An 11,999-nucleotide genomic window follows, 5' to 3' on the forward strand; every position below is an offset into this window, starting at 1 on the left:
ATGGGCTTGGACCGAGCAGAGCACTGCACGGGCTCTCCGTTCCATTCTCCTATGCGCGCCATCACCGCCGTCGCCATGGCGTCGCCGCCCAAGACTACCAAGAAGCACCACGCGCGCCTCAACAACCCGTTCCTGCGCGCCGTCCCGACGGCCGCCATCCGCAACGGCGACGCGGCCCCGCGCCTCTCGTTCGCGATGACCTCCAAGCTCGCCCACGTGCATGACTTCCCCGTGGGGACCCGGTTCCACCTCCGCTAGGATCTGTCCCGCGGCGGCGAGGTCTCACTGTTCAGGGTTCCTTCTCCTCCAGGCAACGGCGACGGCGCGGCGGCGCGCCGCACGATGTGGGAGACCGTCCCCGGCGTGGCGTTCCTCTCCGCGGCCTCCGCCGCCACCGAGGCCGACGAGTGCCGTGGCTCTTTCGCCCTCCGCGCCCGCCTCGTCCTCGATCGCCAGCACGTTGACAGGATCAAGGCTTCCTACCGCTGCGACGCCGCCGAGGCAGGCCCAGGCGGCGCCGACCTGCTGCGCGCCGCAGCGTTCGAGTCGTCTGGCACGACGCGGTTCTCGATGCTGGTAATGACCGGGCTGGTATCCACCAACAAGACGGGCGCGTCGCCGTCGTGTATCTGCTGCGGACTGCGCGCAGCAGGTCGTAGCGCCCGAAGCACGGCGGGGAGGGCGATGCTCTTGGCACGGTACTGGATCGTTCTCGAGGAGAAGAGCGACACGCAGGTACCGTCTCGTCCGGATGCCCGCACCTGCTGCAACGCCCAATGCTGGTTGCACGCACAGGCAAGCCTGCCCACACCACTCCCTCCCACGCCCTCTACGCCTGCTGTGCCGCTCCCCTCCATACACGACGCCTCAACCGCAGCAGGCGGCTACGGCAGGTGGCTTTCCATTCCAACATGTATAACACCCCGATCTACTTTTGAAACATTCAACTGAAACAATTGTAACAAATGTAAGAAAAAGCTCAAATATTCGAAACATGCGTCTGAAGCACATGAAAAACAGTTGAGCAACAATTACAAACATATACAACATCCAGATAAAACACTTGCAACATATGTATAAAACATATGCAACATTCAGATAAACACACTTGAAACACACATCTGAAAAAAACAGATGTAACATTGTATACAAACACTTGCAACATATGTGTATAATTACTGCAACATACAACATCTCGGGTCCGCATGAAACACTTAACATATACCTACGAAACACCTAAAACGCTTGAAACATGCGCTTGCAACATGGGAAAGCCCGGAGCCAGACGATTCTAGCCGTCGGGGTCGGAGCCAGCGTCGCGTGAGCACTACTACCGCCACCATCGCTAGCAGCACCGGACTTGACTCGGTCGAATGGGCGGCGTGCGCGATGGGTAGGAGCGAGTGGCGCAGGATGGGCGCGTGGCGTCCGGATGGAAAGACCGCGGCTGGATAGCTATGCAACCGAGGACGGGAATACGATCGGACGAACGTAGCTATGCAAGTCAAGGCCTGGACCTGCGATTGATGAACCTGCGACGTACAAGGATTTATGGTCCAAAACAACAAGACCGATAATGTGTGGCTTTGAAACGAATAGTTTCAGCAAGTAACTGTGATCTTTTTTTGTTTTTGTTTTGAAGCTTTACCTAGTGTGAAGTGGAAACTGGAAACTCATCACATCGATAACGATTGCCCCAGTTTCTTGTGCGTGTGTGCTTGTGATTCTGTACCTTTATAACAGTATACTTATCTACGGGAAGGGAAAACATGAGGAACGAAACGCTTGAACTTATCATCCTGGCTTATCAGCGTACAGTATTTTTCTATTACAACAAAACAACATTAATCAGCTTATCAGCCGTAAAAACCATCGGCCAAATAGCTCGGTTCTCTTTTCGTTTTCGACAAAAGCGCACTAGTGCAGTTGTGTATTTCTCAAGGGTAGAATGCCTGTCCTGACTGCTTTTTTCCCGGATAATGGAATGACATTATTCCGGACTCTGCAGTATTTTTTGTTATGTACAGTAGGATTCAATTCAACTGGTGCCAACTTTTTGTTTGACTTTAGTGTGTCCTTGCTGGTGGTTTTCTGTAGGTCAGGAGGAAACTGGAGCACGACGTAGCCCTGTTCGCTGGGCTTATAAGCCGTACTTTTTCTGCCAACGAATATTATTTTTCTTAAACAACAAATCAGTCAATAGTACTTTCAATCATGGCTTATCAGCCAAGCGAACGGGGCATACACTCCCTCTCCATTCTACATGACCTCAAAGATGAGATCTCTGCACCTTGAAGGATACGACTACTCCATCTTTTGACCTGACGAGACCTGACAGAGTGCAGATTCAGGTAGGCAGCCATTTCAACAGGACAACGAAGCCTACAAAGCAACAGTTGCTTTTCAGATTTATGGCAATTCAGTCCAGGGACGGATACTAGACGGCGACTCACCGACGGACCTGCTCACCAGCTACACGGAGTCAACCGGACGGCCGCCGGTTCTTCCCAGGTGGATCACGTCCGGTGCCGTCGTCGGCATGCAGGGTGGCACAGACACCGTACGCAGAGTTTGGGACCAGCTGAAGGACTTCGACGTCCCAGTCTCTGCATTCTGGCTGCAGGTCTGATGAGAAACTGACGGTTCATGATATGCTTTGTACCTGACTGACGCACCCTGAACTGGCTCTGAACTGCTTGCTGCACATTGGCAGGATTGGGTTGGCCAGAGGAAGACAGCGATCGGATCCCAGCTTTGGTGGAATTGGGAGCTTGATGATGCCCATTACAGTGGATGGAAGGATCTTGTAGCTGACCTTCGCAGCCACGGCATCAGGACCATGACTTACTGCAACCCTTGCCTTGTGCCGGTACGTTCGTTCACCGATCATTCTAAAGAGGGTTCAGGGTAATGTGCAAGGTGTTCTGAATTTTGTTTGAAAACGTTGGCTTGTTCTTGTTCAGATGGATGAGAAGCCCAACACGAAGAGGCATCTGTTCGAGGAAGCCAAGAAGCTGGGCATCCTGGTGAGGGACGAGGCCGGCGAGCCGTACATGATGCCCAACACGGCGTTCGACGTCTCCATGCTCGACTTCACCAACCCGGAGGCGCACGCCTGGTTCAAGAGCATCGTCCTGCGGGGGGTGGTGGACCACGGCGTCAGCGGCTGGATGGCTGACTTCGGCGAGGGCCTGCCTCTGGACGCGCGGCTGCACTCCGGCGAGGACCCCGTCGCCGCGCACAACCGGTACCCGGAGCTGTGGGCGCGCGTCAACCGCGAGTTCGCCGGCCGTCGCGCCGCGGAGACGGCGGCGGAGGACAACGACGTCGACGACGACGGCCTGGTGTTCTTCGTGCAGTCGGGATTCCGGGAGAGCTCCCGGTGGGCGATACTGTTCTGGGAGGGCGACCAGATGGTGAGCTGGCAGGCGAACGACGGCATCAAGAGCAGCGTGGTGGGCCTGCTCGCCGGCGGCTACTGCACGGTCGACCTGCCGCCGTTCCTGCGCTACCGCCGCAGCGAGGAGCTCCTGCTGCGCTGGATGGAGGTGAACGCCTTCACGGTCGTGTTCCGCACCCACGAGGGGAACAGACCGGGCTCCAACTGCCCGTTCTACTCCAGCGGCCGCACGCTGGCGCACTACGCGCGCTGCGCCAAGATGTACATGTTATGCTATTGGGATCGTCTACTAGGGATCTAGCCGGAGTACATGATAGATCAAAGACCTAGAACTAGTTCTAGCACTATCAGAGAAAAACAGAGAGGAATAGTTTAGGTCTTACGACCTGACATCGCGGAAGGAGTAGATCCAGAGGCCTCTATCAGGTTCGCTGGTGCAGTCTACGCACGGACAGCGATGGTTGGGGAAGAGTCGGTGAAGTCCGGCGACACGGTGGGGTGCAGTGAGGCCGACGGTGACGACGGTGGCGTCTTTCTGTCGCTGGCTGCGCACCCTTGCTAGATCGGACTTAGGGTTTATTGGTGGGACGGATTAGCTCACGGTGAACCTCGTACGTTGAGCCGTCAGCCCCCACCACTTTATATAGCGCAGTGCGACGGGGGCCCACCAACCATGTAGGGTTGGACGCCCCCGATCAGGGCGCGTGACCAAGACCTAATATGCCGTTGGGCTTATTGGCTGGGAGATCAATCCAACATTCTCCCCCTTGATGTCACACTATTACTTTTATCTTTAAACTTTAAACTTCAATCCTTTTATCCTTACTCATTTCTTCACAGATGATGCATAGAGCATGTTTCATCGTCACGGTCAATCGCCGATAGATTTAACAGCTACAATGCACGTCTCTGATCTAAAATAATTACTTTAACTTTTGAGCCCTTTATAGTCTAGGAATCATATGCTTTCTTTTAAACCCATGCCGGATACATGTTCTCTGAACACGTTGGGTGGTAAGCCTTTTGTAAGCGGATCCGCGAGCATCTTTTCGGTACTTATATGCTCAAGACTTATCATTTGATCCCGAACTCTATCCTTCACAACATAATACTTTATGTCAATGTGTTTGGCAGCACCACTTGACCTATTATTGTAAGCATATTGTACTGCTAGATTATTATCGTAGTATAACTTCAGTGGTCTATTGATGTCGTCAACCACCTTCAAACCGGGTATGAACTTCTTTAGCCAGTTCACCTGCCCTATTGCCTTATAACACGCTACAAACTCGGCATACATTGTGGACGATGTAGTGACGGTTTGCTTTGAGCATTTTCATAAAATAGCCCCCCTACGAGAGTGAATACATATCCAGATGTGGATTTTCTATTATCTCCCGCATAATCAGAATCTGAATATCCTACTATATGGAGTGAATCAGATCTTCTATACGTCATCATGAGGCCTTTCGTTCCTTGCAAATAACGCAATACTTTCTTTATTAATTTCCAGTGTTCTATTCCAGGATTGCTCTGGAATCAGCCAAGTAATCTGGTAACAAATACCAAGTCAGAGCGCGTGCACACTTGAGCATATTGCAAGCTTTTGACAACTGAAGCATATGGAATCACTTTCATTTGATCGATCTCATATTGATTCCTAGGGCATTAAAAATCTCCATATCTGTCGTCCTTGACTATAGGAGCAGGTGATGGACTATATTTGTGCATACTGAATTTCTTTAAGACTTTTTCTATGTATGTCTTTTGTGACAGTCCTAATACCCCTATTCTTCTATCTCGGTGAATCTCGATCCCTAGAATGAACGAAGCTTCACCAAGATCTTTCATATCAAATTTTAAGGACAAAAATTTATTTGTCTCTAGTAGTAGACTGACATCACTACTAGTAAGTAAGATATCATCCACATATAGGACAAGAAAGATAAACTTCCCATTCTTAAACTTTACGTAGACACAATTGTCCTCAACATTATCTTTAAACCCAAAATTCTTTATTGTCTGATCAAACTTCAAGTACCACTGTCTTGAAGCTTGTTTTAATCTATAAATGGATTTCTTTAGGCGGCATCCCAATCGTTCTTTTCCTTCCATGACAAAACCTTTCGGTTGTGCCATGTAAACATTTTCCTCTAAGTCTCCGTTGAGAAATGTTGTCTTTACATCCATCTGATATAATTCTAAATCGTAATGTGCCACTAATGCCATTATGATTCTGAAGGAATCCTTATATGAGACTAGAGAAAAGGTCTCATTGTAATCAATCCCTTCTCTTTGTGTAAAGCCTTTTGCCATAAGTCAGGCTTTATATCTCTCTATATTTCCTTAAGAGTCAAGTTTTGTTTTGTAGACCCATTTACAGCCTACTGTTTTGGCTCCTTTAGGAATTATCTCTAAATCTCAAACTTTATTTGCATTCATTGATCTCATTTCATCTTCCATGGCCTCAAGCCACTTTGATAAATGATCACTTTTCATGGCTTTAAATAAGGTGGGATTATTCTCCATTTGAAATTTCTCAGTGTTGTACACTTCATAATCAGCAGGAATAGCTGATTTTCTAACTCTTTGAGACCTTCTAGGGGCCTCCTCATTTGGCACATTTTCTGTTTGAGGCTGTTGTTGCTCCCCCTCATGTGTGGTAATAGGTTCTATAGGATCCTGAGGAACAGGTTCCTCATCATCATTCATTGTTGCCACTGGCGGGATAACAACAGGTGCTGGCACCACAGTGTCTTGTACTGTCGGTGCAGCAACAGTAGGTAGTGAGAAAATGGCTCATGAATTATCGGAGTGGGTGCATACACCCGCTTCTCTTCAAGGTCAATTTCTCGAGCTACCATGCCCCCCTCATCATTTCATCCTCTAGGAAGACAGCGTCTCGTTTCCACAAACTTTGTATGTCTATCTGGATAGTAGAAACGAAAACCTTTTGATTTTTCTGGGTAGCCAATGAAATGGCAACTCACTGTTTTGGGATCTAGCTTCCCAATGTTTGGGTTAAAAACTTTAGCCTCAGCAGGGCTCCCCCATACACGCAAGTGGTTAAGTGAGGATACTCTTCCTGTCCACAACTCATACGGTGTTTTAGGCACCGACTTACTTGGTACTCTATTGAGAATATGAATGGCGGGTTTTAACGCCTCCATCCACAGACTCATCGGTAAAGTGGAGTAACTTATCATACTACGCACCATATCCATTAGGGTACGATTGCGCCTTTTAGCTACTCCATTCTGCTGAGGTTCGCCCGGTGTGGAATACTGGGCTACTATGCCATTCTCCTGTAAGAACCTTGCAAAAGGTATAGGAACTTGGCCATATGGGGTATGCCAACCGTAGTACTCCCCACCACGGTTAGACCTGACTATCTTTATCTTCAAATTGTGTTGGTTTTTAACTTCTTCCTTAAATATCTTAAATTTATCCAATGCTTCTATTCTTTCTTTAATTGGATAAATGTAGCCATAGCGGGAGTAATCATCTGTGAATGTTATGAATGAATCAAAACCATCCACACTCTTTACAGGAAAAGGACCACAGATATCTGTGTGAATAATCTATAGAATTCCTACGCTTCGTTTGACATCTTTCTTAATTTTCTTTATATATTTTTCTTTTATGCAATCTCTACATTGTTCTAAACTTGAGAGCTCTAATGGAGGAAGAATATCATTCTTAACTAGTCTTTCTATTCTCTCCCTCGAAATATGGCCTAAATGATAGTGCCATAATTTCGACAACGCATCGTGAGCTCTCTTTCGTTTTCTGTTTGCATTGTTTGATGAGGATACATTCTCATTCACATCACATACGGAATTCACATTTTCACGAAGTGATAACAAATAAAGCTCGTCTTGTCGGAAGGCAAGACCAATACATCTATTATTAAACAATATCTGACATTTGCCATTTCCAAAATGGCAATCATAACCATCATGGTCTAACTTTGATACACTAATCAAGTTTCTTTGCAAAGAAGGTACATAAAGAACATCTTTAAGAAAAAGTATGAAGCCATCAGCAAGCTCTAGTGGAAGATCGCCAACGGCCTCAACATCTGCTTGTACTCCATTTGCGACTTTAATGAAACTTTCGCTTCTTTGCAAAGTTCTCATCGAACGGAATCCCTGTAAAGAATTAGCAACATGAATAGTTGCACCTGAATCAATCCACCAAGTAGATTTTGAAAACTTGACATACAAGAATTCATTTACGAACGTAATAATATTCTCACCTTTATTTTTCATAATCATCTTTAGGAAATCGAGACAATTCTTCTTATAATGTCCCATCTTTTTACAATAGAGACACTGATCTTTATCCACTAGGAATTGCTTGTTCTGAGACTGTTGCATGGGACCTTTTCCAGATGACTTGGAGGAAGAGCTGTTATTATAGTTCTTTTTCTTATTTTTTAGGTAGTTGACAGTACCACCCTGTGAAACTTTTATTCTTTCCTCCTCCTGCACACACATGGCTATGAGCTTTTCTAAATCTCATTTCTCGGGCTGTATGTTGTAATTAATAATAAAGGTGTTAAATTCTTTTGGCAAAGAAGCAAAAATCAAATGAATAAGAAACTCATCCTTGAGTGCCAAATCCATTGGTTTGAGCTTAGATGCCAAATTGCTCATTCTCAGTATGTGCTCTCTAATGCCACTACCGCCGCCCGAGTACCTTTATGTGACTAGCTGCTTGATCGGCTGGGTTGCATATGTCTTTGAAGAGCCAGTGAACTGATTCTTTATTTTTTCTAGGTACTCTATGGCCGTGTCACAGTCTGAAATTGAGCCCACTATTACAGGCTCAATCGTATTCTTTATCACAGCTAAATATTTCTTATTGGTTGTGACCCACTTTCTATGTTCAAGATCAAAAGACATCTTTACAGGAGCAAAGTCCCGCTCTCTGTTCTGCCATGCAACATCAGTCTCATCTATCTCCCTCACCAGTGCCACAGGTTCTTTAGGACACGGTGTGGTGACTACCCAGTCCACCTCAGCCAATATGAAGGCCAAGTCGATCTTTTTCTTCCATTCAATGTAGTTATCCTCTTTTAGAGTGGGGATCTCTTTGATACAACTCATCAAGTTGTATCCACCTGAAAACATAATTCAAATAGTGTGAGAACACAAATAATAACAACAACAATTGCGTGTCTTAGTTCAACGGTTGTCAAAATTAAAATATACAATTGTTCTCTACATTAATTCTATATCACCGTTGGGTAGAAAATAGAATTGATGCAAGACAAAACATCATAATATTGCCATTAATCAACGTTGGTCAGAATAATAACAATATTCTAATCAATTAAAACATATCTATTTTTCAAAATTAAATTCTCCCGTTGGTTCGAATTTAATAATGAAAATTATATCTTTAAATACGCAGCGGAAAATGTAAATATTCTCATTATTATTTTTCCAGAAACTTTATAGAACTTTACTTTTCTCTGAACAAAATTGTCGTTGGATCAAAATTGTGCAGAGTTGGACATTGTAATTCATCAAATATGTATCAAAAGTTTCTGGAAAAAATAAAACGAATTCAATTTCACTGTGTTCGGCCATTTCGGCCCATAGCAGCGCAAACGGCCCACGGCTACAGGCGTCTTCCTGCGCGCTCCCCCGCGCCCAGGTCGCAACTTGGGCCTGGGCCGAGAATTCAGCCTCGTGCTCTATCCCGCCTGGGCCGCGACACTGGCCCATTCGATCTGAGCCGTCTGTTCAGATCCAACAGCCGAGCGGTGAGTTCGGATGATTAAAACCCGCCGCAGCCGCCCCGATCAGAAACCCTAGTTTCATTCTCATTCGCTCTCTCTCTCTCTCTCTCTCTCTTCGCCTCACAGCTCTCTCTTCTCTCCTCAGTACCACAGCACCGAGTGACGAGCTTCGACGGCGAGAGCGAGCAGCGAGCCCCGGCGCCGTCGCTGGCCCCCTCACCGGCGTGCGTGCTCCCCAGCGGGTGAGCACGCCGTCGTCGAGCGGCCTGGCCGCGGCGCCTCTGTGGCCTGTTTCGGCGAGCAGTTCACCCCCCGGCCAACCCTTTCTTTTTTTCCCCGCGCGTCGGCGTGACTGCAGTGCCGCGCAACGACGAGGTAGGCCACCCCCTTCCCCTTCTTCCCCTTTCGTTTTGATTCGTTTGTTCAGATTTCATCCGATTTCCCGATTAGGGTTAGGGTTAGGGTTAGGGATGGCACAGTTATCTTTTCCCGAATTGATTTCTTCACGGGTTTGAGGTCCGGTTTCCAGTTGAAACCATGTTATCATCTCTGTCCCAAAACCCGATCTAGGGTTTGGATGTATCTTTTCTTCACTTTTCCCGAACCCTCATCTTTTCTCAGATCCGAAGGGATCGAGGTTAAGGTTCAACCGAACCCTTTGTCGGCCGAACCTCTTTCTACTTTCTAAATCCGCACTGGATTTCTTTTTCTTAAGACAGATCTATCCCTAAACCGTGGCTCTGGTACCATTGTTATGCTATTCGGATTGTCTAGGTAGGGATCTAGCCGGGGTGCATGATAGATCAAAGACCTAGAACTAGTTCTAGCACTACCGGAGAAAAACAGAGAGGAGTAGTTTAGGTCTTACGACCTGACACCGCGGAAGGAGTAGATCCAGAGGCCTCTATCGGGTTTGCTGGTGCAGTCTGCGCACGGGCAGCGATGGTTGGGGAAGAGTCGGTGAAGTCCGGCGACGTGGTGGGGTGCAGTGAGGCCGACGGTGATGACGGTGGCATCTTCCCGTCGCTGGCTGCGCACCCTTGCTAGATCGGACTTAGGGTTTGTTGGTAGGGCGGATTGGCTCACGGTGAACCTCGTACGTTGAGCCACCGGCCCCCACCACTTTATAGAGCGCAGTGCGACGGGGGCCCACTAACCATGTAGGGTTGGACGCCCCCGATCAGGGCGCGTGACCAAGGCCCAATAGGTCGTTGGGCTTATTGGCTGGGAGATCAATCCAACAGTACAAGGCCTGGGAGTTCTACCGCGCGCGGCTTGTCGGGGAGGCCGCGCAGACAGGGCTCCCCGTGGCGCGCCACCTATTCCTGCACTACCCAGCGGACGAGCGCGTGCAGGCGCTCACGTACCAGCAGTTTCTTGTCAGGACGGAGATGCTGGTGGTGCCGGTGATGGACAAGGGGCGGACCGCGGTCACTGCCTACTTCCCGGCCGACGCCGGTGCGTGGAGGCACGTGTGGAGCGGCGACGAGTACAGAGCCGGAGTGCAGGGCGGGTTCGAGGCCCAGGTGGAGGCCCGGGTCGGGTACCTGGCTGTATTCGTCAGGGCTGGCAGCCTGTTCGGCTGGGCTTATACAATAGTATACGATCGTGAATTATAAGCTGGAACTGTATTTTTCACTTACACCAATGCAGCCAAATCAGCCAACAGTAAATAATCCATGGTCGTTTACGACGAAACGAAAAGGCCGTGGGTCGCCCGTCGGGGAAAGATTTGTAAGCAACTTGAGAGATCTCTTGCTGTTGTAATTTGGGTCAACTGTACAGTAGTAGTAGTAGATTGCTAGTTTGTTCACATTTCACAGGGTAAAGAGGATGTAATTCAGGGTGGTTTCGGATGGAAAGAACTTGGGTTACTCAGTATGTTTGTTGCAAGTTGAAAATTCATATAATTCCTAACTCGGTACTAACATTTTGCCTTCCATCATCGACATACAATTTGTAGAGATCTTCGGTTGCTACTAACCATTTGCAAACCTGGGCTACTTTCTCTTCAGAATTATTCATAGATTGCGCCCAAATAAATTGCACTCTCCTACTTCCGGCCAATTTAATGGAGTTCGACATATTCATGCTTACTTGATATCTATTTTTGTAAGCAAATTCAACGAAAGGCAAACATATGTCCCAGCTTCTGCTATACATGATAGCACAAGCTCTAAGTATGTCTTCTAAGATTTGGTTGACACTTTCAGTATGGCAACTAGCTTGAGGGTGATGGGCAGTACTAAATATGAGAATTGTGCCCATTGCTGTGTGCAAAGCGCTTAAATTGAGGACCATGATTTGACACTATTGTCTTGGGTACTCGGTGCAAACACACAATCTTGTTCAATACATATTGGGCAAATAAGTAGTTGGTCTTCACAGGAAGAGAGTGAGATAGTTTAGTGAGATGGCCTACAATAACCCAAATTGAATTATATCCTGAAGATGTTCTTGGTAATCCAGTTATGAAGGGCATGGATATATGTTCTCACTTCCATGCCAGAATTGGCAATGGTTGGAGAGTTCTGGTCAGCTTAAGATGTTCAGGCTTCACCCTACAGCACGTATCACATCTCTATATAAATGTGGGGGTTGGTGCAGCTAGATTTCCCTGTATTGCAGTTGAAACAGACAACTGGAACATTACACCTCCTCCCTCCTGAGCTACCTCCTTACCTCCCTAGCATGTAATATTGAAGAAATAACAGATATAAACAAGACCAGTAAATGTTCCTTGTACATATACTGACTAATATATCATCATGACTGAGTAGGTTGTTTTGGAATTCTTAATCATACCTTTTCTTAAAAAATTCCATACAAATTTCAGAGCATCAAATTCAG

The 11,999-nt window shown here is 47.3% G+C and overlaps 1 pseudogene; it reads left to right on the forward strand.

Annotated features, from left to right (window-relative positions):
* Nucleotides 1-10,768, forward strand: LOC136460473 (uncharacterized; annotated as a pseudogene).
* The last annotated feature ends 1,231 nt before the right edge of the window (nucleotides 10,769-11,999 follow it).

Source organism: Miscanthus floridulus, chromosome 6 (genome assembly GCF_019320115.1).
Source record: "Miscanthus floridulus cultivar M001 chromosome 6, ASM1932011v1, whole genome shotgun sequence".
In the NCBI taxonomy this organism is placed as follows: domain Eukaryota; kingdom Viridiplantae; phylum Streptophyta; class Magnoliopsida; order Poales; family Poaceae; genus Miscanthus; species Miscanthus floridulus.